Consider the following 25,516-nt stretch of genomic DNA (forward strand, 5'->3'; position numbering starts at 1 on the left):
GTGGCGGAAGTTTGTACGGAGCGCACCATCGTCCTATGCCAACTCACTGGCAATAATGACCTGGAAAGACGAAGAGGCACCGACAGTGGATGAAGTGGCTCGCCAACTCCGTCAATACGAAGAAAATCTCTCCTCCTCCCTACAAGCCTGCATTTCGGCTGTGGAGAAGCTGTCCGAGGATTTCCAGCAATTCAAAGAGGAGATGTCCTGTTGCCCACCTGTAAGGACCAATGTCTCAGCTATTAGGAGTGAGCGCTCCTCTGCCCAAGAGAGAGAATATAGAAGGTACACACCGCGAGGTGCCCTGTGGTTTTACTTATGTGATCATGGAGAGGACATGAGGAAATGGGATGGAAAACCTACCTCGGTCCTAAATGCACGGGTACGTGAGCTGCGAGGAAAAAACACCACAAAAGGGGATTCTACCAGGAAAAATGCCGCTCCGGTTTCCAAACAGAGTAGAAGGGCTGATCTTATTTCTGATCCTCTTGAAGGGACTTCTGAGCCAATTTTACGAGAAGTGAATACTGGATACTCTGACCAGAATTAGAGGGGCCCTGCCTCCAGCCAGGTGGAGGAAAGGGATAACCGGGTCTATTGGACTGTGTGGATTCGATGGCCTGGCACGTTAGACCCACAGGAGTATAAGGCTCTAGTAGACACCGGCGCACAGTGTACTTTAATGCCATCAAGTTATGAAGGGGCAGAACCCATTTCTATTTCTGGTGTGACAGGGGGATCCCAAGAGTTAACTGTATTGGAAGCTGAAGTAAGCCTAACTGGGAATGAATGGCAGAAGCACCCCATTGTGACTGGTCCAGAGGCCCCGTGCATCCTTGGCATAGACTATCTCAGGAGAGGGTATTTTAAGGACCCAAAGGGGTATCGATGGGCTTTTGGTATAGCTGCCTTGGAGACGGAGGGCACGGAACAGCTGTCTACCCTGCCTGGTCTCTCTCAAGACCCTTCGATTGTGGGGTTGCTGAGGGTTGAAGAACAACAAGTACCAATTGCTACCACGACGGTGCACCGGCGGCAATATCGCACCAACCGAGACTCTCTGATTCCCATCCACAAGTTGATTCGCCAACTGGAGAGCCAAGGAGTGATCAGCAAAACTCGCTCACCTTTTAATAGTCCCATATGGCCCATGCGAAAGTCTAATGGGGAGTGGAGACTAACAGTTGACTATCGCGGCCTGAATGAAGTTACGCCACCGCTGAGTGCTGCCGTTCCAGATATGCTAGAACTTCAATACGAACTAGAGTCAAAGGCAGCCAAGTGGTATGCTACAATTGACATTGCTAATGCATTTTTCTCAATCCCTCTGGCAGCAGAGTGTCGTCCACAATTTGCCTTTACTTGGAGGGGTGTCCAGTACACTTGGAATCAATTGCCCCAGGGGTGGAAACACAGCCCCACCATTTGCCATGGACTAATCCAGACTGCACTGGAAAAAGGTGAAGCTCTGGAACACCTGCAATACATTGACGACATCATCGTATGGGGCAACACAGCAGAAGAAGTCTTTGAGAAAGGGAAGAAAATAATCCTAATCCTTCTGAAAGCCGGTTTTGCCATAAAAGAAAGTAAGGTCAAGGGACCTGCACAGGAGATCCAGTTTTTAGGAATAAAATGGCAAGACGGGCGTCGTCAGATCCCAATGGATGTGATTAACAAAATAGCAGCTATGTCTCCACCAACTAATAAAAAGGAAACACAGGCCTTCTTAGGTGTCGTGGGGTTTTGGAGAATGCATATTCCAAATTACAGTCTGATTGTAAGCCCTCTCTATCAAGTGACCCGAAAGAAGAATGATTTTCAATGGGGCCCTGAGCAACAACAAGCCTTTGAACAAATTAAACAGGAGATTGTTCACGCAGTAGCCCTTGGGCCAGTCCGGACAGGACAAGATGTTAAAAATGTGCTCTACACTGCAGCTGGGGAGAATGGCCCTACCTGGAGCCTCTGGCAGAAAGCACCTGGGGAGACCCGAGGCCGACCCCTGGGGTTTTGGAGTCGAGGATATCGGGGATCCGAAGCTTGCTATACTCCAACTGAAAAAGAGATATTGGCAGCATATGAAGGAGTTCAAGCTGCCTCAGAAGTTGTTGGTACTGAAACACAGCTCCTCTTAGCACCCCGACTGCCAGTGCTGGGCTGGATGTTCAAAGGGAGGGTCTCCTCTACACATCACGCAACTGATGCCACGTGGAGTAAGTGGATTGCACTGATCACACAACGGGCTTGCATAGGAAACCCCAGTTGCCCAGGAATTTTGGAAGTGATCACGGACTGGCCAGAAGGCAAAGATTTTGGAATGTCGCCAGAGGAGGAGGTGGCACGTGCTGAATAGGCCCCGCTGTATAATAAACTGCCAGAAAATGAGAGGCAATATGCCCTGTTCACTGACGGATCCTGTCGCATCGTGGGAAAGCATCAGAGGTGGAAAGCTGCCGTATGGAGTCCTACACGACAAGTTGCAGAAACTGCTGAAGGAGAAGGTGAATCGAGTCAGTTTGCAGAGGTGAAAGCCATCCAGCTAGTGTTAGACATTGCTGAAAGAGAAAAGTGGCCAGTGCTCTATCTCTATACTGACTCATGGATGGTGGCAAATGCCCTGTGGGGGTGGCTACAGCAATGGAAGCAGAGCAACTGGCAGCGCAGAGGTAAACCCATCTGGGCTGCCGCACTGTGGCAAGATATTGCATCCCGGCTAGAGAATCTGGTTGTAAAAGTACGTCATGTAGATGCTCACATACCCAAGAGTCAGGCCACTGAAGAACATCAAAACAACCAACAGGTGGATCAGGCTGCCAAGATTGAAGTGTCTCAGGTGGACCTGGACTGGCAACATAAGGGTGAGCTTTTTATGGCTCAGTGGGCCCATGATGCTTCAGGCCATCAGGGAAGAGATGCAACATATAGATGGGCTCGTGACCGAGGGGTGGACTTGACCATGGACACTATTGCACAGGTTATCCATGAATGTGAAACATGTGCTGCAATTAAGCAAGCCAAGCGGTTAAAGCCCCTTTGGTATGGAGGGCGATGGCTGAAATATAAATATGGAGAAGCCTGGCAGATTGACTATATCACACTCCCACAAACTCGCCAAGGCAAGCGCTATGTGCTCACGATGGTGGAAGCAACCACTGGGTGGCTGGAAACATATTCTGTGCCCCATGCCACCGCCCGGAACACTATCCTGGGCCTAGAAAAGCAAGTCTTTTGGCGACATGGCACCCCAGAACGAATTGAGTCAGACAACGGGACTCATTTCTGAAACAACCTCATAGACACCTGGGCCAAAGAGCATGGCATTGAGTGCGTGTATCATATCCCCTATCATGCACCAGCCTCTGGGAAAATTGAGCGATACAATGGACTGTTAAAGACTGCATTGAGAGCAATGGGGGGTGGAACCTTCAAACATTGGGATACACATTTAGCAAAAGCCACCTGGTTAGTCAACACCAGAGGATCTGCCAATCGGGGTGGCCCTGCCCACTCAGAATTTTTACATACTGTAGAAGGGGATAAAGTCCCTGTAGTGCACATAAAAAATATGTTAGGGAAGACAGTCTGGGTTACTCCTGCCTCAGGCAAAGGTAAACCCATTCGTGGGATTGCTTTTGCTCAAGGGCCTGGGTGCACTTGGTGGGTGATGCGAAAAGATGGGGAAGTCCGATGTGTGCCTCAAGGGGATTTAATTTTAGGTGAGAACAGCCAGAATTAAACTGTATATTAGTTGCTATATAACCCTGCTACTGTATGTTATCCTTACTATAATTATGTGCTATATCCATAGTACTATAGTAAGAATCACTTAGATCAAGCAAGAAAAGAACTGTGATAAAACTGAGCAAAGCGCAGTAGTGATGGAACCAGAATTGACTCCAGCATGCAACAATCCAACGGTGCACACCATCCTCCTGCTGCGCCAAATGTCACCTGCTTGTCACACTGCACTGAAGCCCCATTCTGCTCTGCCGACTGAGAGGACTTTGCACCATCCCTCCTGCCCAGAAAGACTGGTATGACAGATGGAGCCCAGAGTCGGAAACTAAATGAACTCAATGAACATTTTATGAACATGACCCATGAACTAAAGGAATGATATCTCTGTGTGTGTATACATATATATATATCATTGCTCATATGTCTTAAAGGAATGGAAAGGTGATGATTGATCAGGATGTAACTAAAGGTATGGGAACTGTGCATGACGTCAATGGTATAGAATAAGGGGTGGATACTGTCCTGGTTTCAGCTGGGATAGAGTTAACTGTCTTCCTAGTAGCTGGTACAGTGCTATGTTTTGAGTTCAGAGCGAAGAATGTTGATAACACTGATGTTTTCAGTTGTTGCTCAGTAGTGTTTAGACTAATGTCAAGGATTTTTCAGCTTCTCATGCCCAGCCAGCGAGAAAGCTGGAGGGGCACAAGAAGTTGGCACAGGACACAGCCAGGGCACCTGACCCAAACTGGCCAACGGTGTATTCCATACCATGTGACGTCCCATCCAGTATAGGAACAGGGAAGTGGGGGGGCAGGGATTCGCCGCTCGGGGTCTGGCTGGGTGTCGGTCGGCGGGTGGTGAGCAATTGCACTGCGCATCATTTGTACATTCCAATCCTTTCATTATTGCTGTTGTCATTTTATTGGTGTTATCATTATCATTATTAGTTTCTTCTTTTCTGTTCTATTAAACCGTTCTTATCTCAACCCACGGGTTTTGCTTCTTTTCCCGATTTTCTCCCCCATCCCACTGGGTGAGGGGGAGTGAGTGAGCGGCTGCGTGGTGATTAGTTGCTGGCTGGGGTTAAACCACAACAACCATGATCATGATCACACCAGTGTAATCAGCATCAATTACTCCTGGTAAGACAAAAATCCCCTGTCGAGATGTTGAAGATCGCCCCAACAATATCACACATAATCCATGACCAAGAGGTCCTTTCATGTTTGATGGAATGCAATGCACCTTTGTGTCCAACAAAGTTACTTCTACTGCTGTTGCCACGTCCACTCCGGCACTTCCTGCTGTGGTGGAGGGGATGCTGTCCAGACACCCTGTATTTGTGTTGTAGCGCGCGGGGATCTCGCACTCAGTTGGGAGTTTCCCAAAACCCTGCCGCTGACATGGTACTTTGATTTACATTCTTTAGTCATGTGGCCTCTTTTCCCACATCGATCGCATTGTGTTTCACCAGAGACCTTACCATAAACTTTACATTGCGCCTCCTGACCTTTCCCCGCATTTTGTTTGTAGCAGAGGTCGCACTGCTGTGGCAAATGCAGAAGCAAAAAGAGCAGCTTTCCCTTGTTCACCCAAACGGTCGCAAGCTTCTAACATCTCACTAACAGTAACACCTCGAGGTAACGTGCACAATACTTGCTTTGTTTTCGCATTTGCATTTTCAAATGCCAACTGATCAAGCAACTTAACCTTCATGTTACTATCAAGATCTGCGTGAGATTCCAATGCGGTATGCAGTCTGTCTATAAACTGAGCAAATGGTTCAGATTCTCCCTGCCGAATATTAACATAGGAAGGAGAAACCTTTCCTTGCTCGGGTATGCTTTGGAGAGCTTTAAATGCCAATTCCTGTGATTGCATTAAAACTTGAGTATCAAATTGAGCTTGCCAAGCGGCGTTTGAAAATGGTCCAGAACCCATCAGCATTTGAGCAGCACATTGAAATAAGGGATCATTTTGTTGACGTCCCCTATTTCCTGCATCTGCATCATCGCAGAGTTCCTGCCACCTATGGAAAAAATAAAACTTGTGACAGCGACAACAACGAGTCATGTGGAGTTAAGGTTGACCCAGAAAATATATGGGACAAAACTGCCTGCGTAAAAGGAGATTTTAAACCATACTGAGCAATTGCAACCTTTGTTTCTTTTATGATTTTCCAATCAAATGGAACCCATTGATTAGGTCCACCCCCAGCCCCAGCAATAACCGGAAACGCTGTGGGAGCTGCTGTGATTTCTCCCTCAATTAAGGCATCACAAATAATTCCCCGCCATTTATTCTGGGGGTCCGTTGTTTCTGGAAAGGTGGGGATCGGTTCCCTGGGAGGTGGAGAAGGCAGAGGTATAGGTGTAGGACAAGGAGGGGACAGAGGTAAAAAAGGGTTTGAAGGAGGGGGAGGAGGAAGAGGGTGTGGGGGGGGGAAGGGTGCATCAAAGGATACGGCTGGCAGTTTTTCTCGCTTCACAGCAGCCTCCAGCTGTGCCAGCTTTTCTATTACTGACTGCAACTGCTGCAAAGTGAGCTCCGGCCCCTCTTCATGCTCTTGAGGCGACCCAGGCGTAGACAGAGGCAACGGAGGGTATATGCTAGGTATAATTTGTTCATGTTGAGCGGTGATATCTGGGGGCTGTTTTCTCGTAGGCAGATTTTTACTTGCTTCCTGATTCTGTAGGGTTTCCTTTAAGCGTACGGTTAGGGAGGCTTGGGAACTGTCAGATAGCTGATTAATATCGGCAGTCCCAGGGAGTGGAGCAGAATTCAAGGGCACAGAAGCAGGCGGACAAGCTCCAGGGAAGCCAAAAGTCTCTCTCGCTGCATTATGTTTTTCTCCCTGTGTTTCCCCTTTGCTTGTGGTGGGAGAGAGAGCAGCAAAAGCAGACGCAGCCGCTTTACGATCTGCTTTCATTTCTTGCAGAGTTGTCTTAATTACTTTTCATAAAGTTGCAAGACCTTTAACTTCTTTAGACCCATCACTAATTTCATCCCATAGGGAGGTTCCGATAGCTTCCCAGGTACTAAGCTCAAAAGCTGTACCCACACTAATTAAAAGGTTTCTGTCCTTGCTCCATTGTAAAAGCCGCTTTAAACAAGCTTCATCATATTTTATGCCTCTCTTTGAGAGTATATGTCGGAGGAGCTTAACTACTGCTTCTTCTTCTTTGGAAAGCGTGGACCCCATCTCCTCCCCCGACCTCTCGCCATTCTTGTGGGCTGAAGAAAAGCGGAGCTGACTGGCACCGTCCCTTCTCCCAGGCCCACTTAACAAGGGCTTGAATTCCCTTTAATATCTGCCTTGAGCCCTCTCATAGAGAGGATACTTGCGAGGAGCCGAACCGCCGCCTCATCTTCCATGACGGTTCTTACCTTTGCAGAGGGTCGCTCAGCTGTGCGAACTCCAGGCTCCGACGCTTTATTTTCGGCTCATGCCCACCTCTGCTTCTCACGTCCCCAGCCTCCCGGTATCACTGTTCTGCGATGCTTTGGAGGTTTCAGCAAGCTGTCGGATCCAGCCTCCTGGTATCACTGTTCTGTGATGCTTTGGAGGTTCCAGCAAGCTGTCGGATCCAGCCTCCCGGTATCGCTGCTCTGCGATGCTTTGGAGGTTTCAGCAAGCTGTCGGTCCCTGTTCGGGCGCCACTTGTAGCAGGGAACCATCTGGAGACGTGACCCGAGTAACAACCGGACACCGATACGGTTAAAGTTGTTCTCCCTTTATTGCCCAAATAGCGTGCTTATATACCTTGTCAAGCTAAACATCAGCTGTCCACGCGCCAAAAGCTAAAATATAATTGGTTATACTATCTCTGTCCACACGCATAAACATAGGACACAATTGGTTATACTAACTCTGTACACGCGCCTAAACATAGGACACAATTGGTTATACTAACTAAAACATGCGAAACTTGTCTCAGTCTAATTGGTTAAGATAAACTGCCGAATTGAGGTTCTTCGTGCCAAGTTCCCTTTATCTTGGAATGTGCACCTGTGTTCTTCTAATTGGCATCTTTCTTTTTTTTTTTTGTCTTCTTGTTTATTCTGTTCAAGGCCTTCTAAAGGCGTCTGGAATACTTTTGCGACCGTTAGCTACATATGTGTCCGCAACACACCGTGGACCTCCATGGGCTGCAGGGGGACAGCCTGCCTCACCATGGTCTTCACCACGGGCTGCAGGGGATTCTGCTCCAGCACCTGGAGCACCTCCTCCCCCTCCTTCTTCACTGACCTTGGTGTCTGCAGGGTTGTTTCTCTTTCTTACATGTTCTCACTCCTCTCTCTGGCTGCCATTTCTGTGTGTCCCACAACTTTTTCCCTTCTTAAATATGTTATCACAGAGGCACTACCACTGCCGCTGATTGGCTTGGCCTTGGCCAGTGGCGGGTCCATCTTAGAGCTGGCTGGTATTGGCTCTGTCGGAGATAGGGGAACCTTCCAGCAGCTTCTCACAGAAGCCACCCCTGTAACCCCCCTGCTACCAAAACCTTGCCACACAAGCCCAATACAACTACCCTCACAGTAAAAAAAAAAAGTCTTTTCTTCTGTTCAGTCAGAATTTCACATGTTTAAATTTGTGCCAATTGCTTCTTGTCTTATCACTGGGTACTACTGAGAAGAGTCTGGCTCCCTCATCTTCATTCTCTCCCATAAGGTATTAACACACATTGATAAGATCCCCTTTGAGCCTTCTCTTCTCCAGGCTGAAGAGTCCCTGCTCTCTTGGCCTGTCCTCATATGAAAGATGCTCCAGTCCCTTAATCAGCTTAGTAGCCCTGTACTGGACTTGCTTCAGTAAGTCCATATCTTTCTTGTATTGAGGAGCCCAGAACTGGACACAGTACTCCAGATGTGACCTCACCAGTGCTGAAGAGAGAGGAAGGATCACCTCCCTCAACCTCCTGTCACGTCCCAATTTCTCAGGACGACGACTCAGGTTTGCTGATTCCCAGGTCACGATTAAAGTGAAACGACACCAGGGATCCCTTAACTCACAAAACTCAACTTTTCTTCGCTCACAACAAGAATTGGCACAAAACTACGTCAGTAAACCACGTAACGTGCTAACCATACGTCACCAAAGTGTTAAAGAATTTTCAAATGTGGGTTTTGCTAGGTTTGCTTTATTAACAACTCAGAGTTGGGCCACCACCACAGTGAATGGCAAAAGATAACTCAAAAATGCCTTCTATATATATAAGACTTTACAAAACAACATGCAATTGATGATTTGTCAAAAGAAGTTCTAGGTGTTCTTCCATGAACTCTCAGTTCTCTATTCTCCAGTGGTTTCAAAAGTCCAATACATTTTCCTGTCTCAACTGATTCTTATTGTCCTGTCCTGGTTCTTCTGAAGTTAGTGTTCTGCAGTTTCTGTTGTGCAGCAACTTTTTCCCCTTCTTAAATATGTTATCCTAGAGGTGCTACCACCATTGCTGATGGGCTCAGCCTTGACCAGCGGCGGGTCCATCTTGGAGCCAGCTGGCATTGCTCTATCAGACATAGGGGAAGCTTCTAGCAGCTTCTCATAGAAGCCACCCCTGCAGCCCCCCACTACCAAAACCTTGCCACACAAACCCAATGCACCTGTTTTGCTTGTTAGCAAACTCACTGATGTAATGCAGGTGCTGTTGTCTGAATTCCAAGATCCACAGCTGGCCTTCACATTGGCACCTGTGCAAGGGTATGTGCAGATTGGGGGGAAGCAAACTATCCCAGGTTACCGTAACAAGATAAGATGTGCTTGGGACTTTACATACTCAGATGGGGGAGGCAAATTATCCTGGGTTACCGTAACAAAGTCTTCTCGTGCCCTACACTCCTCCCCGCACCTCCTTCACGATGAGTTATGAGGTATCTTCTGAGTCCGCATAGTGTAGCTCTTGCTGAGTTCGATGGAGTCCTAAAAACCACAACTTAATTCCACAGGTAATACCAAAGTACAGTGCAACACATCCCAGAATTAAAGGAAACCACCCTGCACTAGATGTGCAGCCCAGCTTCGGAGGGATCCCAGCCATGACCACAACCACTGATCTCCCTGCATTTGATGAATACCCTGAGCCAGCCACTGAAATTGTTTAAGTTCTTTTTCAATAATATCACTGTCTTTGCTAATGTTGAAACAGCACATACCATCAAGCTCGCTACAGCGGTGGCCATGTCAAAGTAATAGATAATCCATGGCCATGCAGTTTTGGAGAACACCTTTGCAGCAGCATTGTTTAAATTACTCGGGATTTAGCGGCATTAACAAAAATTACACAAGCTTCTGCAGGGGTAACCTTAGCAATGTGAAAAGCATAGGTGCTATAATCTAACTGGGAAATGACAGTACCCATATCATATAGGTTAGCAAGTCGCATGTATTTGGAAACTTTTCAATAGAGTATAATTCCGCAAAACGTTCAGTGGTGTACCGATTCCTAAAAAACATGTCTCCATCAGATCCTCCACAGCTACAGTGTGAGGTAAACAGAAGGTTGATGCACTTAAAGCTGTGTGTGCTAACAATACCCATACGTTTGTAGTGTCTTCGCTGCATGGTACCCATTGATCTGCAATGGTGCTTCCCAACAGAACAACAGGGAGCAAAACTCCGCTATTCATAGTGCTCACCAAGTTAACCTGCTGGTAGACACACACAACACATTTTCTCCTTTATGAGGGAGAATAGCACTAACCCTTGCCCATCCCCGAGGATAGCTACAGGGACTGCTGTGTTCCAGGCACTGATGAGTGGTACACCAGCAGATTATGGTTCGATAAGGATAACTCGACCTGTTTTGGGTAACAAAGCAGAAACGCTTAATAAATGTTGCCCTACTGCCCAAGATATTTCATTATCACCACAACTGCAGCAATGGAGGGCTGCTAACAGTAGCTCTTCCAGTTGCCATAAAGTTGGACTCTACTGCAGGTCCACGATCGGTGATGTCAGTGCAAGAATGGTATTTGGTGTGCTATGTAGGTTCCCACCTGTTGCCTATGGGATAGCAGTAGTGGCGGGGGCAAGATTTCCTGCTTGCCCTGTGAGCAGCTGAAGTGATGTGCCATCCATCCACAGTTGTCCCATCAGGTCTTGCTGTATACAAATAGTTATGGCGTGATCAGGTACATCTTGCAAATGCTCATAGAGTGTTGTTCTCCCAACATGACGATTATTCAGGTAGAACACTGTCTGTTGCAGCACCTCCCCCCACCCCTTCAGTGTGTGGGTAGCTGTCAGTTTTCGTATTTGGTCCTTTAAGAGGCCATTCATATGCTCTATCAGACCATTTGCTGTTGGGGTATATGGTAGGTGATATAACCATCATAACCCACATCATTGGCCCAATCTTGGACTCACTGTGCAGTATAATGGGTTCCTTGATCACTCTGGATACTCACTGGTATGCCATAATGTGTACATAATTGGTTGAGGGCAGCAATAGTGGCAGCTGCATCTGCCCTTGTACTAGGAAAAGCTACCAGTATTCCCCTATATGCGTCTACTGCAGTCAAGAGATAAAAATATGTTCTGAAAGGCAGGAGAGGACCAATGTAGTCAATTTGCCACATCATCATCTGTGTGATAACACAACCAGAGCAAGCTGAGTACAAATGGCACAATTAGCTCATGCAGCGTGATAGGCCATCAAAGGAATGTCTATACCTTTGCTTAAGCCATGAAGCCATGTAGCACAGGCACCGCGATGGCCTGCGGCCTTATGTAAAACAGCCACCTGTACGCTTATATGAGTACTCACCATGGTATCAGCTGCTGCGTTTAACTGAGCTTCCAGTGTATTATTCTTCATGTGTGCGTCTACATGTCGGACTGACAAGGTGTGAGAGACTGAAAGAGTTAATGTCTCAAACATTGTGGTGGGGCAAGTTCTGCTTAAAGACAAACCCTGCACAGCAAGGAACCAAGGTGAAAAGCCCATCAGCTCAGACATCAGCAACAGGAGGGGGAGGGCATGCTGGAGGGTGCCCAGCTCCCTGTTCTGATACAAAGATCAAACAATGGCCACTTCTGCAGGGAAGGAGAAGTTACTCCACAAATGACCCCCAAGCCCAAAGGCTCACAAACTGCTCATTAACCTGACGAGTTCAGGTGCCTGCCCAAAGGAGGGGCAAGGATGATAAAAGGACACAAACTGAAGCCCCGGTTGCGCAAACCCACCGGAACTGGACCCCTCGGCTGACTGGACCCCTCGGCTGACTGAACCAATGCTGGACCCGGGACCGGTGAAATCTTTCTCTCTTCCTTTTTCTCTCTCTGTCTTCTCTCTTTCCTTTTCCTTTTCCACAATCCCTACACCTCATCCGTTTCAAGACATAAACCGTTGACCAAGTCTGACACTAAGAGTGGATCCAGCCACCCCTAGGCCCTTCTCTGAGGAGGAGTCTGGAAAGCAAGGGGGTCTGCTCTGAAGCTCGTGACTCAACGGGAGGGATCTCCTTATTCCCTGAATTGATGTATATGTGGTTACCCTGGGTTACACGGTTTACAGAAGTAGTCTTATGCCAATTCCTGTTGTGAGAAACCCTGCCACCTACTACCACGCCTCCCCAGTTCAGTTTGCTTCTGTCATGAATAAAATCTTTAACTGATCGTTTGGTGTCCTTTCACCTTAATTTAGCCCGAGGGAATTTCGAATTAAATACGACTCCCTGGTCTGTCCAGTCTGGGTCGTGACACAAGGGAAAGCGTCTCGCAAGCTCAAGTACCTGCTGCCATAGGTCAGCACCTGTGGGAAAATAATCGAAGATTGGTGAGGAAGATTGTAAACACACTCAAGTGACTTGCAGCCAAAGTGTAGAAAAACACATATATCATGCTAATTGTTGTTTAGCCTTGTGTGTTGGACAAGTAGAACATCTGTGTTTAGATAACACAGGCCTGTGATAGACTTAGAGGCACACTATTGAACATGCTTGAGATTCCTGCCCTGCTGTGGGAAAGATCAAAGCACAGTGGTAAACTATGTCTGCGTGAATCCTTGATAAACAGGCAAAAACATCAGGTTCGGTGATCCTCTAGCAAGGACTGAGCTCTGCAGTGCCTGCATTCCCGCTTGTGTGCCTCTGCCCAGGTGCTGCTTTGGGGAGCCCCTGGTTGGCGAGGTAATGAAAATAAATTTACTCTTTGCATTTCATCTGTGGTTTTGTGGTTGTTCCTGTGTCCTGCCTGTGCTGACTCACACAGCACCCCACAAGGGATGACCTGCTATTTGCCAGTTAGCTGCTTCCCAGGATGTTATCCAAGTTATACCATCCCTGGAGGTATTCAAAAAGCGAGTGGACAGGGTACTCCAGGGCATGGTTTAGGGGGAATGGTTAATGGTTGGACTCAATGATCTTGAAGGTCTTTTCCAACCGAAATGATTCTATGATTCTATGATTCTATGATTCTAAGTTTGTAGACCTTTATAGGTGTCATAACCCGGACTGGACAGACTAGGGAGTCATGTTGAATTTGGAATTCCCTCAGGCTAAATTAAGGTGAAACGACACCAAGTGATCAGTTAAAGATTTTATTCATGACAGAAGCAAACTGAAGTTGGGAGGTATAACAGTAGGTGGCATGGTTTCTCCCAACAGTTATTGGCATGAGACTACCTCAGTAAACTGTGTAACCCATGGTAACCATATACATCAATTCAGGGAATAAGGAGATCCCTCCCGTTGAGTCACAAGCTTCAGAGCAGACCCCCTTGCTTTCTAGACTCCTCCTCAGAGAAGGGCCTAGGGGTGGCTGGATCTACTCTTAGTCCCAGACTTGGTCAACGGTTTTATGTCTTAAAGGGATGAGGTGTAGGGGTTATGGAAAAGGAAAAAGAAAGAAAGAACAAGACAGAGAGAGAAAAAGGAAGAGAGAAAGATTTCACCAGTCCTGGGTCCAGCGTTGGTTCAGTCAGCCGAGGGGTCCAGTTCCAGTGGGCGCACGCACCTGGGGCTTCAGTTTGTGTCCTTTTATCATCCTTGCCCCTCCTTCAGGTGGGCACTCATTAGGCTAATTAGGTGTAACCTTCGGGCCTTTGGGCTTGGGGGTCATTTGGGGAGTAACTTCTTCCCTGCAGACATGACCATTGTTTGATCTTTGTATCAGAAGAGCTTATCAGAACAGGGAGCTGCAGCACCCTCTGGCATGCCCTCCCTTCCTGTTGCTGATGTCTGTGCTGATGGGTGCTCAGTGGCTGCTTTTCACCTGTGGTTCCTTGCTGTGCAGGGTTCATTGTTATGCAGAGTTCGTCTTTAAGCAGAACTTGCCCCACCACAATGTTTGAGACATTAACTCTTTCAGTGTCTCACAATAGGCCACCCAGCTATCAGTATATAAGAAAACTTCTCCAGTGGCCTCTTCTATTCCAAGAGTTGCTGCATGCAGTTCAGCCCATTGACTAGAATTCTCCCCCCCATGCATATGCAACTTTTCCTTATATGTGGCATACACTAGTGTGCACCACTGACGAGGTCCTGTAGGGGTGTAGCTTTCTGACTCCTCAGTAAACCAAACTGCATGTTGGTGTTCTGTTGGAACATTGTCAACTGGTGGTGCTTCCGCCACGGGGGATGGGGCAGCCAGTGGCCCAATTGCAGGCAGATTGTCTTATAAAGATGGCTCATGTTGAAAGGTGATAGCCTCTAACAAAAGCGCGTGTGGGGTTGAAATGGTTGGCCTGCCCATATGCAGGCGTTGTTGCAGATAGTGTTTCCATTTAAAATGGGTGGCGGCCTGTGCTACCCCTGTATGAACTCGATCTGATTCATCTGTAACCCAGCCGGCCAAGGGAATGGGCATTCAAACAGTCACAGGCGAGGGCCCCGTAATACGGTCAGTGTCTTGCAGTGCCCAAACTACTGCTAGAATCTGTTTTTCCAGGGGCGTATAACCGCCTTCTGCTCCTCACAATGTCCGCGACCAGAACACAATAGGCTCTTTGCGTTGCAGTGCCACCTGTTGCCACAGGCCCCAAGATGCAACATCTCCAACAGTAGTAACCTCTAATCAAAAGGTCGCTCTTTCTCAGGTGAAACCAAACGCGCATGCTCCACCACAGCTTCCTTACATAGATCAAAAGCTTGTTGGTGGCGAGGGCGCCACTGCCATGGTGCTGCTTTTCATACCAGTTCCTGCAAGGGTCTCATTAAGAATGCCAGGTGTGGGATAAAGGCCCACCAGAACCCTAACAAACCTAAAAAACTCTGTAACTGTGCCTTAGCTGCTGATGTGGGAAATGCTTGTACGATATGTTGCACTTTCAGAGGAATTCACCTTTTGGCACCTACCCAGAGCACACCAAGGTACACAACACTTCCTGTGGGCCCTTGGATTTTCTTTGGCTTCACCACCCATCCTTGCTCCTGTAGCACTGCCAATGTAATATCCAGCACTTCTTGAACTACCTTTTCATCTGGTCCTGACACCGTTATGTCGTTGATATAATGGTAGCATTAGACTCCATGAAGAAGGGCAATTCACTCTAAATCTGCCTGCACTAACAAATGGAAAATGGTTGGAGAATGCTTGTACCCCTGTGGCAACATGGTAAATTTATATTGCCATGCCTGCCAAGTAAAAGCAAATGGATTCTGACTGTCAGGGTGAATATCAATAGAAAAGAATGTGTTTGCCAGATCGATTACAGCGTGCCACAGCTGAGCAGCAGTGGTTATGCGCTCTACCAATGTTACTATATCTGGCACTATTGCTGTGAGTTCTGGGGTTACCCAGTTCAGAGCATGGTAATCGACTGTCATACGCCATGTTCCGTCTGTCTTCTTCACTGGCCAGATGGGACTATTAAACGGGCTCAATGCTGTTTGCGCAATGCCAGCTTGCTGTAAAGCAGCGATACTCTTTTGAATTTCTTCTTAACTCCCCAGAATGCGGTATTGATGCAATGACACAGGTTGGATCGGGATCGGCAAGTTCACCGGGTCCCACTTTGGATGACCCCGCAAAATCGTCTCTGCAGCTCAAAACACCCAAATATATCAGGGGTGCCCGAATGCAAAAAGTCTGTACTGTGTATCGACCTGACAGCCACACAGCACATCCATTCCCAATATATATTCACCAATTGGAGCCGCAAGCACTGTAGCTTTAAATAGGGGTGCTTTACCTAATGTCAATTTTACTGTTACAACTCGAGCCGCAGTCTCCATCCCTCCCAATCCTTGTACCAGGACTGTCCATCCCTGCAAGTCCTGAAAAGGTGAATGCAAAATAGTTACTTCCGCCCTTGTGTCCAACAAGGCCAGTACATGCTGCGTTCCTCCCCGTGGCCACTGAACTGTAATCAGAAGAAAGGGGTGTTGGTCCCCCTCGCTCATTGTCACCGCTCCCGCTGTGGAGGGCCTGCCTATAAGTCAATCCCATGCTGGCGGCAGGGACCATTTGACCAGGGCACTGGGCACTGCAGGAGTGGGTGACATCGCGGCATTTCTCGCAGCCCCCCTTGCCCTTTATGATCGGTGGTGCGCTACACTGCCCTGCTGACAATTGTAACCAATGTTTATATAACTCTGGAGTTGGTAATCCATTAATTTCTTCCCGGGGCACCCCTGCCCATATAAGTTCAGCCCATATTGTATTCCGCATCACTTTTCCCTTCTCCTGTCCAGCCTGGCCAGGTTCCCCTATCGTTCTCTTCCCTTTTGCTGCTCACACTGCTCTTGTACTCAATACAGAATCCAACTGCATCAGTGCCCCCACCAGTTCTCCCACCCGTTCATTGATGGCCATTACAATTGCCATTAATGGCACTTCTAATTTTGTGGGGGCCAACCTAAGGAATATTGTCTTAATCAGTTTTGTGACTTGGACATCATCAGGAGCCTTGGCACATCCCAACACTACCATGTGAGCCATCCTCAACTGCCATAGAGCATTTACACCCTTGGGGATTGTTTGCCATGGTTGAACAGTGGCTGCTAGCTCTCCAGTAGACAGATATACTGTATCAGCCACAGCCAGCAACCATCGATACAAAGAAGGAGCCTCAATGTCTTGACCACTGTTGTTCTGTATTCCCTGAATCTCCTGCAATGCATGCTGTATCTGCAAACTCCCATTTGCCATAGCTCATTGCGAAGGAGGAGCACAGTATTCCCTGTATTATCCCACACCCATATGAGCCATTCCAATAGTCCCTCCCCAGGAGTCTGTTTGAAAGTGTTAACAAGGTCTTGTAATTCTGCTGTTTTAAATGTCCGCCACACTTCGGGCTGCATCCTTCCGCCTTCCATGCGCATTTCACAGACGGGCCACATCTGACGATTGTTAGTACCTCGCATAGAATTACCTTCAGACCACCCTTCCGACGAGGAGGAACTCCAAATATTTTCATCCCAGGACTCTGGATCCCAAGCGGCTGTTGCTATACAGCCTGTACCTGTGACACAGAGACTGGCCCTTTTCTGACCTTCGCTCACTTTCTGTTTGCTACTCTGGCTGCTAACACAAGCATGTGTTAACTGCTGTGTCCATTCCGACTATACTTCATGCGTCCACCGAATCCCGACATTCTTGCTCCTTAACTGAGAGCATCCTACATAGATGTAAGATCTCATCCAGGGCATGGAGCACAATGAGGAACAACCACAATGCTTCACCCACCGCTTTCCTCTCCACCCCTGGCCGGTGGCCCAGGCGCAGCTGAGTTAACATCGCCTCAACTTGCTGTGGTGTTACTTCAGCTGCTTTTTGCAACTCCAGCCAGTCTGCCAGAGCTGACCAGCCTGCCACCATTCATGCAACTGAACCCCATTGCTCTGTCAGGTGCCATCCTGGTATGCACCACAGGGATAGCTCAAGCTTCCCTGCCTCTCCCGCTTTTGACCAAAGTGGCATCATACCTGATGGATCCTGCCAACTGCGCCAAGTGTTATGAGCGAAAAGCAGATGCGGATCCCTCAGGGACAAGGCACAACACTCAGCAAGTGAAAGTTTTATCTTTAATGAAAGCGTAGTGTTACCATGGTGGGAGCCCTGGCACATTGACACTAATCAAATGGGGACCTGACGCAGTGGAACCCTGCTCAGGACTGAAGCTCAAGGGAAAGCACCACAGGGGGGAATAATAAAACTTGCACTGATTAACATATGATACATATGCAATGTCCTGTTTTGCTCATTAGCAAACTCACTGATGTAATGCAGGTGCTGTTGTCCAAATTCTGAGATTCACAGCTGGCCTTCATGTTGGTACCCGTGCAAGGATATGTGCAGATGAGGGGGGAAGCAAACTATCCCAGGTTACTGTGACAATAAGATGTACTTGGGCCTCTACATACTTGGATGGGGAAGGCAAACTATCCTGGGTTACCATAACAAAGTCTTCTTGCACCCTACAATCTCTATACTCATCCTGAGTACCCTGGCCCTGCTTCTGCCTCTTGTACACTTCCTTTTTATGTCTGAGTTCAGTCAGGAGCTCCTTGCTCATCCATGCAGGCCTCCTGCCACCTTTCCTTGCTTTTCTACGTGTTGGAATGGAGCTTTCTTGAGTTTGGAGAATATGATCCTCGAATATAAACCAGCTCTCCTGGACCAATCTTCTCTCCAGGGCCATATCCCATGGGATTCTTCCAAGCAGATCTCTGAAGTGCTTGAAGTTTGGTTTTATTCCACTCTTTGTGATAGATGTGAATGCTGGGTTAATTTAGGCCTTTGAGACTGTTAGCTAGGCACTAAAGACAGATGCTGAAACTTTTTAAAGACTATTGAAACTGTCTGAACATAAATCTGTCTTGATGCTTTTATAGAAACCCATCAGTAGAAGAAGGATTAACTATTTTGTTTACTTGACTGATAATCACAAAACTAACAATATTTCACATGGAATTTATAAACTATTTAGACAAATGTAAAATCTTAGACTTCAATAAATGTTGAATTCACTATTGGTAACATAGTGTTTTGGGTTTGTGTGGCAGGGTTTTTGGTAGAGGGGGAGGGGCTGCAGGGGTGGCTCCTGTGAGAAGCTGCTAGAAGCTTCCCCAGCTCCAAGATGGAGCCTCTTGGCCAAGGCCGACCCAATCAGCGATGGTGGTAGCGCCTCTGGGATAACATATTTAAGAAGGGGAACCTGCAGTGGGAGAGGAGATTGGAATGTGAGAGAAACACCTATGCAGATACCAAGGTCAGTGAAGAAGGAGGGGGAGGAGGTGCGCCGGAGGAGGTGATGCCCCTGCAGCCCATGGTGAGACAGCAGGCTGTCCCCCTTGCAGCCCATGGAGGTGAACAGTGGAGCAGATGCCCACCTGCAGCCCGTGGAGGACCCCATGTCGGAGCAGTTGGATGCCCTCGAAGATGGCCGTGACTCCATGGGAAAGCCCACGCTAGAGCAGCCTGTGCCTGAAGATCGGCCCGCAGAAAGGACCCATACCAGAGAAGTTTGTGAAGGACTGCAGCCCACGGAAAGGACTCATGTTGGAGAAGTTTGTGAAGGACTGTCTCCTGTGGGAGGGACCCCACGGTGGAGCAGGGGACGAGTGTGAGGAGTCCTCCCCCTGAGGAGGAAGGAGCAGCAGAGACAATGTGTGGCGAGCTGACCCCAACCTCCACCCCCTGCCCCCCTGTGCCGCTGGGGGGTGGAGGTAGAGAGAACCGGGAGTGGAGTTGAGCTGGGAAGGAGGGAGGGGTGGGGGGAAGGTGTTTTAAGATTTGGTTTTACTTCCTAATATCCTTGTTTTGTTTTGATTTGTAGTAAATTAAATTGATTTTGTTTCTTCCCCAAGTTGAGCCTGTCTTTTGCCCGTGACCATAAGTGGGGAGTGATCCCTCCCAGTCCTTATCTCGACCCACGAGCTTTTCTTTATATTTTCTCCTCATCCCAACAGGGCCAGGGGCAGAGGAGTGAGCGAGCAGCTTCGTGGTGCTTTGTTACCGGCTGGGCTGAAACCACGACACAGAAATAACTTTCAGCAAACATAAACACAAGTCTGGGAGTGTATTCATAATTGTGTAAGTGAAATTAAGATTGCTTAACACTAAAGTTTTGGGGGTTATTTTTGGTATGCCTTTAGAATCATAGAATCATTTAGGTTGGAAAAGACCTTCAAGATCATCGAGTCCAACCATCAACCATGCTCACTAAACCATGTTCTGAAGTGCCTTGTCTACACGCTTTTTGAATACCTCCAGGAATGGCAACTCAACCACTTCCCTGGGCAGCCTGTTCCAATGCCTGACAACCCTTTCAGTAAAGAAATTTTTCCTATTATCCAACCTAAACCTCCCTTGCCGCAACTTGAGGCCATTTCCTCTTGTCCTATCTCCAGACACCTGACAGAAGAGACCAGCACCCACCTCACTACAACCTCCTTTCAGGTAGTTGTAGAGAGCTATAAGGTCTCCACTCAGCCTCCTTTTCTCCAGACTAAACAACCCCAGTTCCCTCAGCCACTCCTCATAAGACTTGTGCTCCAGGCCCCTCACCAGCTTCATTGCCCTTCTCTGGACACGTTCCAGAAGCTCAATGTCTTTCCTGTAGTGAGGGGCCCAAAACTGAACACAGTACTCAAGGTGCGGCCTCACCAGTGCCGAATACAGGGGAACAATCACTTCCCTGTTCCTGCTGGCCACACTATTTCTGATACAGGCCAGGATGCGATTGGCCTTCTTGGCCACCTGGGCACACTGCTGGCTCATATTCAGCCAGCTGTCAACCAGCATCCCCAGGTCTTTTTCTACTGGGCAGCTTTCCAGCCACTCTTCCCCAAGCCTGTAGCGCTGCATGGGGTTGCTGTGACCCAAGTGCAGGACCCGGCACTTACCCTTGTTGAACCTCATACAACTGGCCTCGGCCCATTGATCCAGCTTGTCCAGATCCCTCTGTAGAGCCTTCCTACCCTGAAGCAGATCAACCCTCCCTCCCAACTTGGTGTTGTCTGCAAACTTACTGAGGGTTCACTCGATCCCCTCATCCAGATCATTGATAAAGATATAAAAGAGAACTGGCCCCAAAACTGAGCCCTGGGGAACACCACTTGTGACCGGCCGCCAACTGGATTTAACTCCATTCACCACAACCCTCTGGGCTCGTCCATCCAGCCAGTTTTTCACCCAGTGAAGAGTACACTTGTCTAAGCCATGAGCTGCCAGCTTCTCAAGGAGTATGCCGTGAAAGACAGTGTCAAAGGCCTTACTAAGTCCAGGTAGATAACATCCACAGCCTTTCCCTCATCCACTAGGTGGGTCACCTGGTCATAGAAGGAGGTCAAGCATAGAAGGTTGGTCAAGCAGGACCTGCCTTTCATGAACCCATGCTGACTGGGCCTGATCCCCTGCTTGTCCTGCACTTGCCATGTGAGCGCACTCAAGATGAACTGTTCCATAATCTTCCCCGGTACCGAGGTCAAGCTGACAGGCCTGTAGTTCCCCGGATCCTCCCTCTGACCCTTCTTGTAAATGGGCATCACATTGGCAAGCCTCCAGTCGTCTGGGATCTCCCCCGTTGACCAGGGTTGCTGATAAATGATGGAGAGTGGCTTGGCAAGCTCCTCCACCAGCTCCCTCAGTACTCTCGGATGGATCCCTTCTGGTCCCATAGATTTGTGAGTGTCCAGATGGCATAGTAGGTCACTCACTATTTCCTTCTGGATTATGGGGGGTATATTCTGCTCTCCATCCTTGCCTTCCAGCTCAGGGGGCAGAGTACCCTGAGGATAACTGGTCTAACTATTAAAGTCTGAGGCAAAGAAGGTATTAAGTACCTCAGCCTTTTCCTCATCTCTGGTGGCAATGTTCCCCTCTGCATCCAATAAAGGATGTGTCAAAATATTTCCAACAGTAATAGCAAGTAATTCTTGTATTTGCTCTGTTTGCTTCTAATCTTTTAATTAGACATAATTCAAAAGCTTTTCCCCTACAACATTATACTTCTGAGTGTGTGTATGGTTACAGGAAAAATACATTTGTGGTGATTTTATAAAATCTGGTTTATTTTATATGATGTAAATGACTTGAACATTTGTTGGGTGGTAGGGCATAGAGAGCTGGTACTTTCTCATCAGAACAGACCTGTGGTTCAACTAACCCAGTACCCTGTCTGAGGTGATAGATGTTAACAGATGCCATACAGGAATGTGCAAGAAATCGTGTGTTAAACATCTACTCACATGGGGAGTTTCTTCCTAAGTATTGTAGGTTTGTATCTTGAATCATCAGTGTTTAACTTTCTTAAATATATTAGTGTGGTGGGTTGACCCTGGTCAACACCCACCCAACCTCTTGCTCAGTCCCCTCTCCCACAGGACAGGGAGAAAATAGAGGGATCAAGATAATAACAGTCTAATAAGGAAAGCCAAAGCTGTGTGCGCAAGCAAAGCAGAGGAATTAATTCGCTACTTCCCATCAGCAGGCAGATATCTAGCCACTTCCTGGGAAGCAGGGCCTCAGCACACATAAAGGTTGCTTGGGAAAACAAATGCCATAACCACGAATGTCCCCAATTCCTCCTCCTTTCCCTGAACATTTATTGCTGAGTATGATGTCATATGGTATGGAATATCCCTTTGGTCAGTTGGGGTCAGCTGTCTTGGCTATGTCCCCTCCCAACCTCTTGCCCACCCCCAGCCTACTCCCTGTGTATGTGTGTGTGAGGGGAGGAAGAGAGAAAGTCTTTACACTGTGCAAGCACCATTTAGCAATACCCAAAACACTGGTGTGTTATCAACACTGTTTTAGCTACAAATACAAAGCACAGCAACACGTAGGCTGCTATGAAGAAAGTTAACTCCCATCTCAGTAAAATTAGTTAGAATTAAAAATTAGTTAATGGGAGATGATCTAATTCAGTTTGTAATATGGACTTTCCTCTTATGTGATACAGAACAGATCTGAGAAATCCCTAAATAAATTTTTCTTAAGGATTTATTAATTGTTTGCTCTTCTTAATTTTAATTTCTCATTTAAGGTGGTAATTTGAGTCCTCTCATTTCTTCTTTATGTATCTCAGGAGTTGTACTGGGTTCACGTGGCAAGGTTTTGGTAGCAGGGGGGCTACAGGGGTGGCCTCTGTGAGAAGAGATCAGGAACTGCCCCCATGTCAGACAGAGACAGTTTCAGATGGCTCCAAGGCAGACCCACCATTGGCCAAAGCTGAGCCAGTCAGTGAAGCTGGTGGCGCCTCTGTGATAACATATTTAAGAAAGGGTAAAAAAAACGCTGCACAGCAGCTTTGAGAGAGAGGAGTGAGAGAAACAACCCTGCAGACACCAAGGTCAGTGAAGAAGGAGGGGGAGGAGGTGCTCCAGGCACCAAAGCAGAGATTCCCCTGCAGCCTGTGGTGAAGACCATGGTGATGCAGGTTGTTCCCCTTCAGCCCATGGAGGTCCACGGTGGAGCAGATATCCACCCTGTAGCCCATGGAGGACTCCACGCTGGAGCAGGCTCCTGGCAGGAACTGTGCCCTGTGGGGGACCCACGCTGGACCAGAGGAAGAGCTTGAGTAGGAAGGAGCAGCAGAGATGAAGCGTTATGAACCGACCGCAGCCACCTTTCTCCATCCCCCTGTGCTGCTCAGGACAGATGGGAGGAGGTAGACCTGGGAAAAAGGGGGGATGGGAGAAAGGTGGTTTTAGTTTTTTTCTTATTTCTCACTATCCTACTCTGTTATTAATTGGCAATAAATTAAATTAATTTCCCCAAGTCGAGTCTGTTTTGCCCATGATGATAATTGCTGAGTGATCTCCCTGTCCTTATCTTGACCCATGAGCTTTTTCATCGTATTTTCTCCCCCTGTCCTGTTGAGGAGGTGGAGTAAGATAGCGGCTCCGTGGGCACCTGATGGCTAGCCAAGGTTAACCCACCACAGTAGTTTGTGGGTTTTTAAATAATTATTTTCTCTTTTTCCCTCTAAAAAAACCATCTCAACTCAAATGGGAATTGCCTCATGGTTGGCTCAGAACTTCCTATTTCAGATGTTACTTTAAAGAGAAAGGATAATGATAATTTAAGAGTATTTTATATGATAAATCAATGTTCACTTTGCAGATTAAAAAAAGCATGTTGGGAAGCACATCAGTTTGTCTCCAAGGTCTAGGTCAGTCAGTATCTCTAGTCTAATCAAACTGACATCTTCATAATGTACTATTTTGCTGCTAGCTTCTTCTTGTCTTTCTAAATAATTACAAGTATATCTGGCATTCCTTCTTCTAATATAGCATTTTAAGGCATTTCACTATTATGGCTTAGCTGTCTTTAAAAATGCTGATGTATCCCAATTCTTTGACCCTTCTGTGAGCAAAGGACAATGTGTAGCTTGAGTTGTGTATGGCTCAAGCCCACAAGATGCAGGCTAAACTGAAATCTGATGCTGAGAACTTATGAACCTTCAAAATTTCATTGCCTGCCAGAGATTCATTTTGTGCTGGAACTTGTATGTCAGGACCTCTGCATGTGTAGTGAATCTGTTCTCTTGTTTTAACAGCTGCATGTTGGCAGTATGGGTCAGGCCTTCTGGAGAAACCTCTTATTGTGCCTTGCATCTTGTTTTGAAGTTGAAGTGACTAATACCCTGGAAAAAGTTGCCTCTGTACCTCTACTTCCTGCTAATAGATTCCAGTGTGTTCTTTAAACAACTACTGAGTTTTCTGGTGTGCTTCTTGCAAGTTCTATAAAACTGTCACCAGGTTTATTTGCTGCTTAGGTATAATCAGGGAAGTCTACTAGATGTATATTTTTCCTTTACCAAAAAAATCTGATTTTTATTTCCCATTCATTAAATGGATGTTTGTCTAGATGTGTGTATTATCTTTGCTATCCTCTGTTTCTCTGATAAAAAATGGCTTTAATTAGGCTACCTATTTTGTAGCTTTTTTTTTTTCTTTATTCTATAGTTATTTCGCATCTTATTTTGTCTTACCTGAGCTCTTACTGGTTGGTGCCTTGTTTGGCATTGCTTGACTACATTATAGTGGGGGAAAAAAATATCCAATGTTCTCCAGAGGAGAAATTATTTCTTTATTTCAGTTTTTACCATAATACCTTTAGCTTCTCATCCTGGTTAATGCTTGGATTCACTCCTTGGTAATCTATGTACACCCACAGTTTTGGCTGAATTCCTACCTAGTCAAATAACTAGAGTTATATTTAATTTTTGTGCCTGGGTGTTTGCCATTTTAGGTGTACTTTTAGCCTTCCTAACTATTTTTACCTGTTAAAAATTATGCTTTCCATTGCCTTCAGAAGGGTTCACTTCCTATTTGGCTAGTGGTTCAAACAACAGTTTAAGCCATCTCCTAAATATTTCTGAAGAATGGCCATAAATAGCTGTTCTCCTGTGCTATAGAAATGTGTGTAGTTCATACAGTTTTTTAAATCGGAGATGTCATTTGCTATTTGAAACTGCTAAATATGTGGCTGCTCTTCAGTTGCATGGAAACTTAGCTATAAAATAAGGTTTAGAAAAGAAGTAATCGAGTTCCCTGGTATAGGTTCTGATCTATCTGGATATACTGTGCAAACAAATCATGTTTTCATTCTTTGACAGCTAGTTACTAGGTTAATGAAATCTCAAACACCATAAAACAAATTTGGGGTTTGTATCTTTTACTACTTATCCCTAAGACCTAAAAGTCTTCAGTTACTCTTATATATCATACAGTGTAGATTTTACAGTGCTTGAGAGAAAATGCACTTCAGTAGTTTATAATGGAATGTAATTACCTTTTTCAATGATGATATCTTTCACATTAGTTTTTGAAAGTTTAGCTTCTGATAGTTCTTTATGCTTAGTTTACCACTTAGTCTATTTGCCTT

General features: G+C 46.8%; 1 protein-coding gene across 2 annotated transcripts in view; it reads left to right on the forward strand.

Annotated features, from left to right (window-relative positions):
• Positions 1-25,516, forward strand: part of LOC128136085 (polycomb group RING finger protein 3-like) — a 94,661-nt gene that overhangs the window by 11,604 nt on the left and 57,541 nt on the right. The window contains exon 1 of one of the 2 annotated variants that reach the window (XM_052775190.1): positions 19,443-19,717. The exons of the other annotated variant lie outside the window; for it this stretch is intronic. The gene's annotated coding sequence lies outside the window, so the exon portion shown is untranslated. Of the gene's footprint in view, positions 1-19,442; positions 19,718-25,516 lie in introns of those variants that run through there. 2 annotated transcript variants of the gene reach the window in all.

Source organism: Harpia harpyja, chromosome W (genome assembly GCF_026419915.1).
Source record: "Harpia harpyja isolate bHarHar1 chromosome W, bHarHar1 primary haplotype, whole genome shotgun sequence".
Classification (NCBI taxonomy): Eukaryota; Metazoa; Chordata; class Aves; order Accipitriformes; family Accipitridae; genus Harpia; species Harpia harpyja.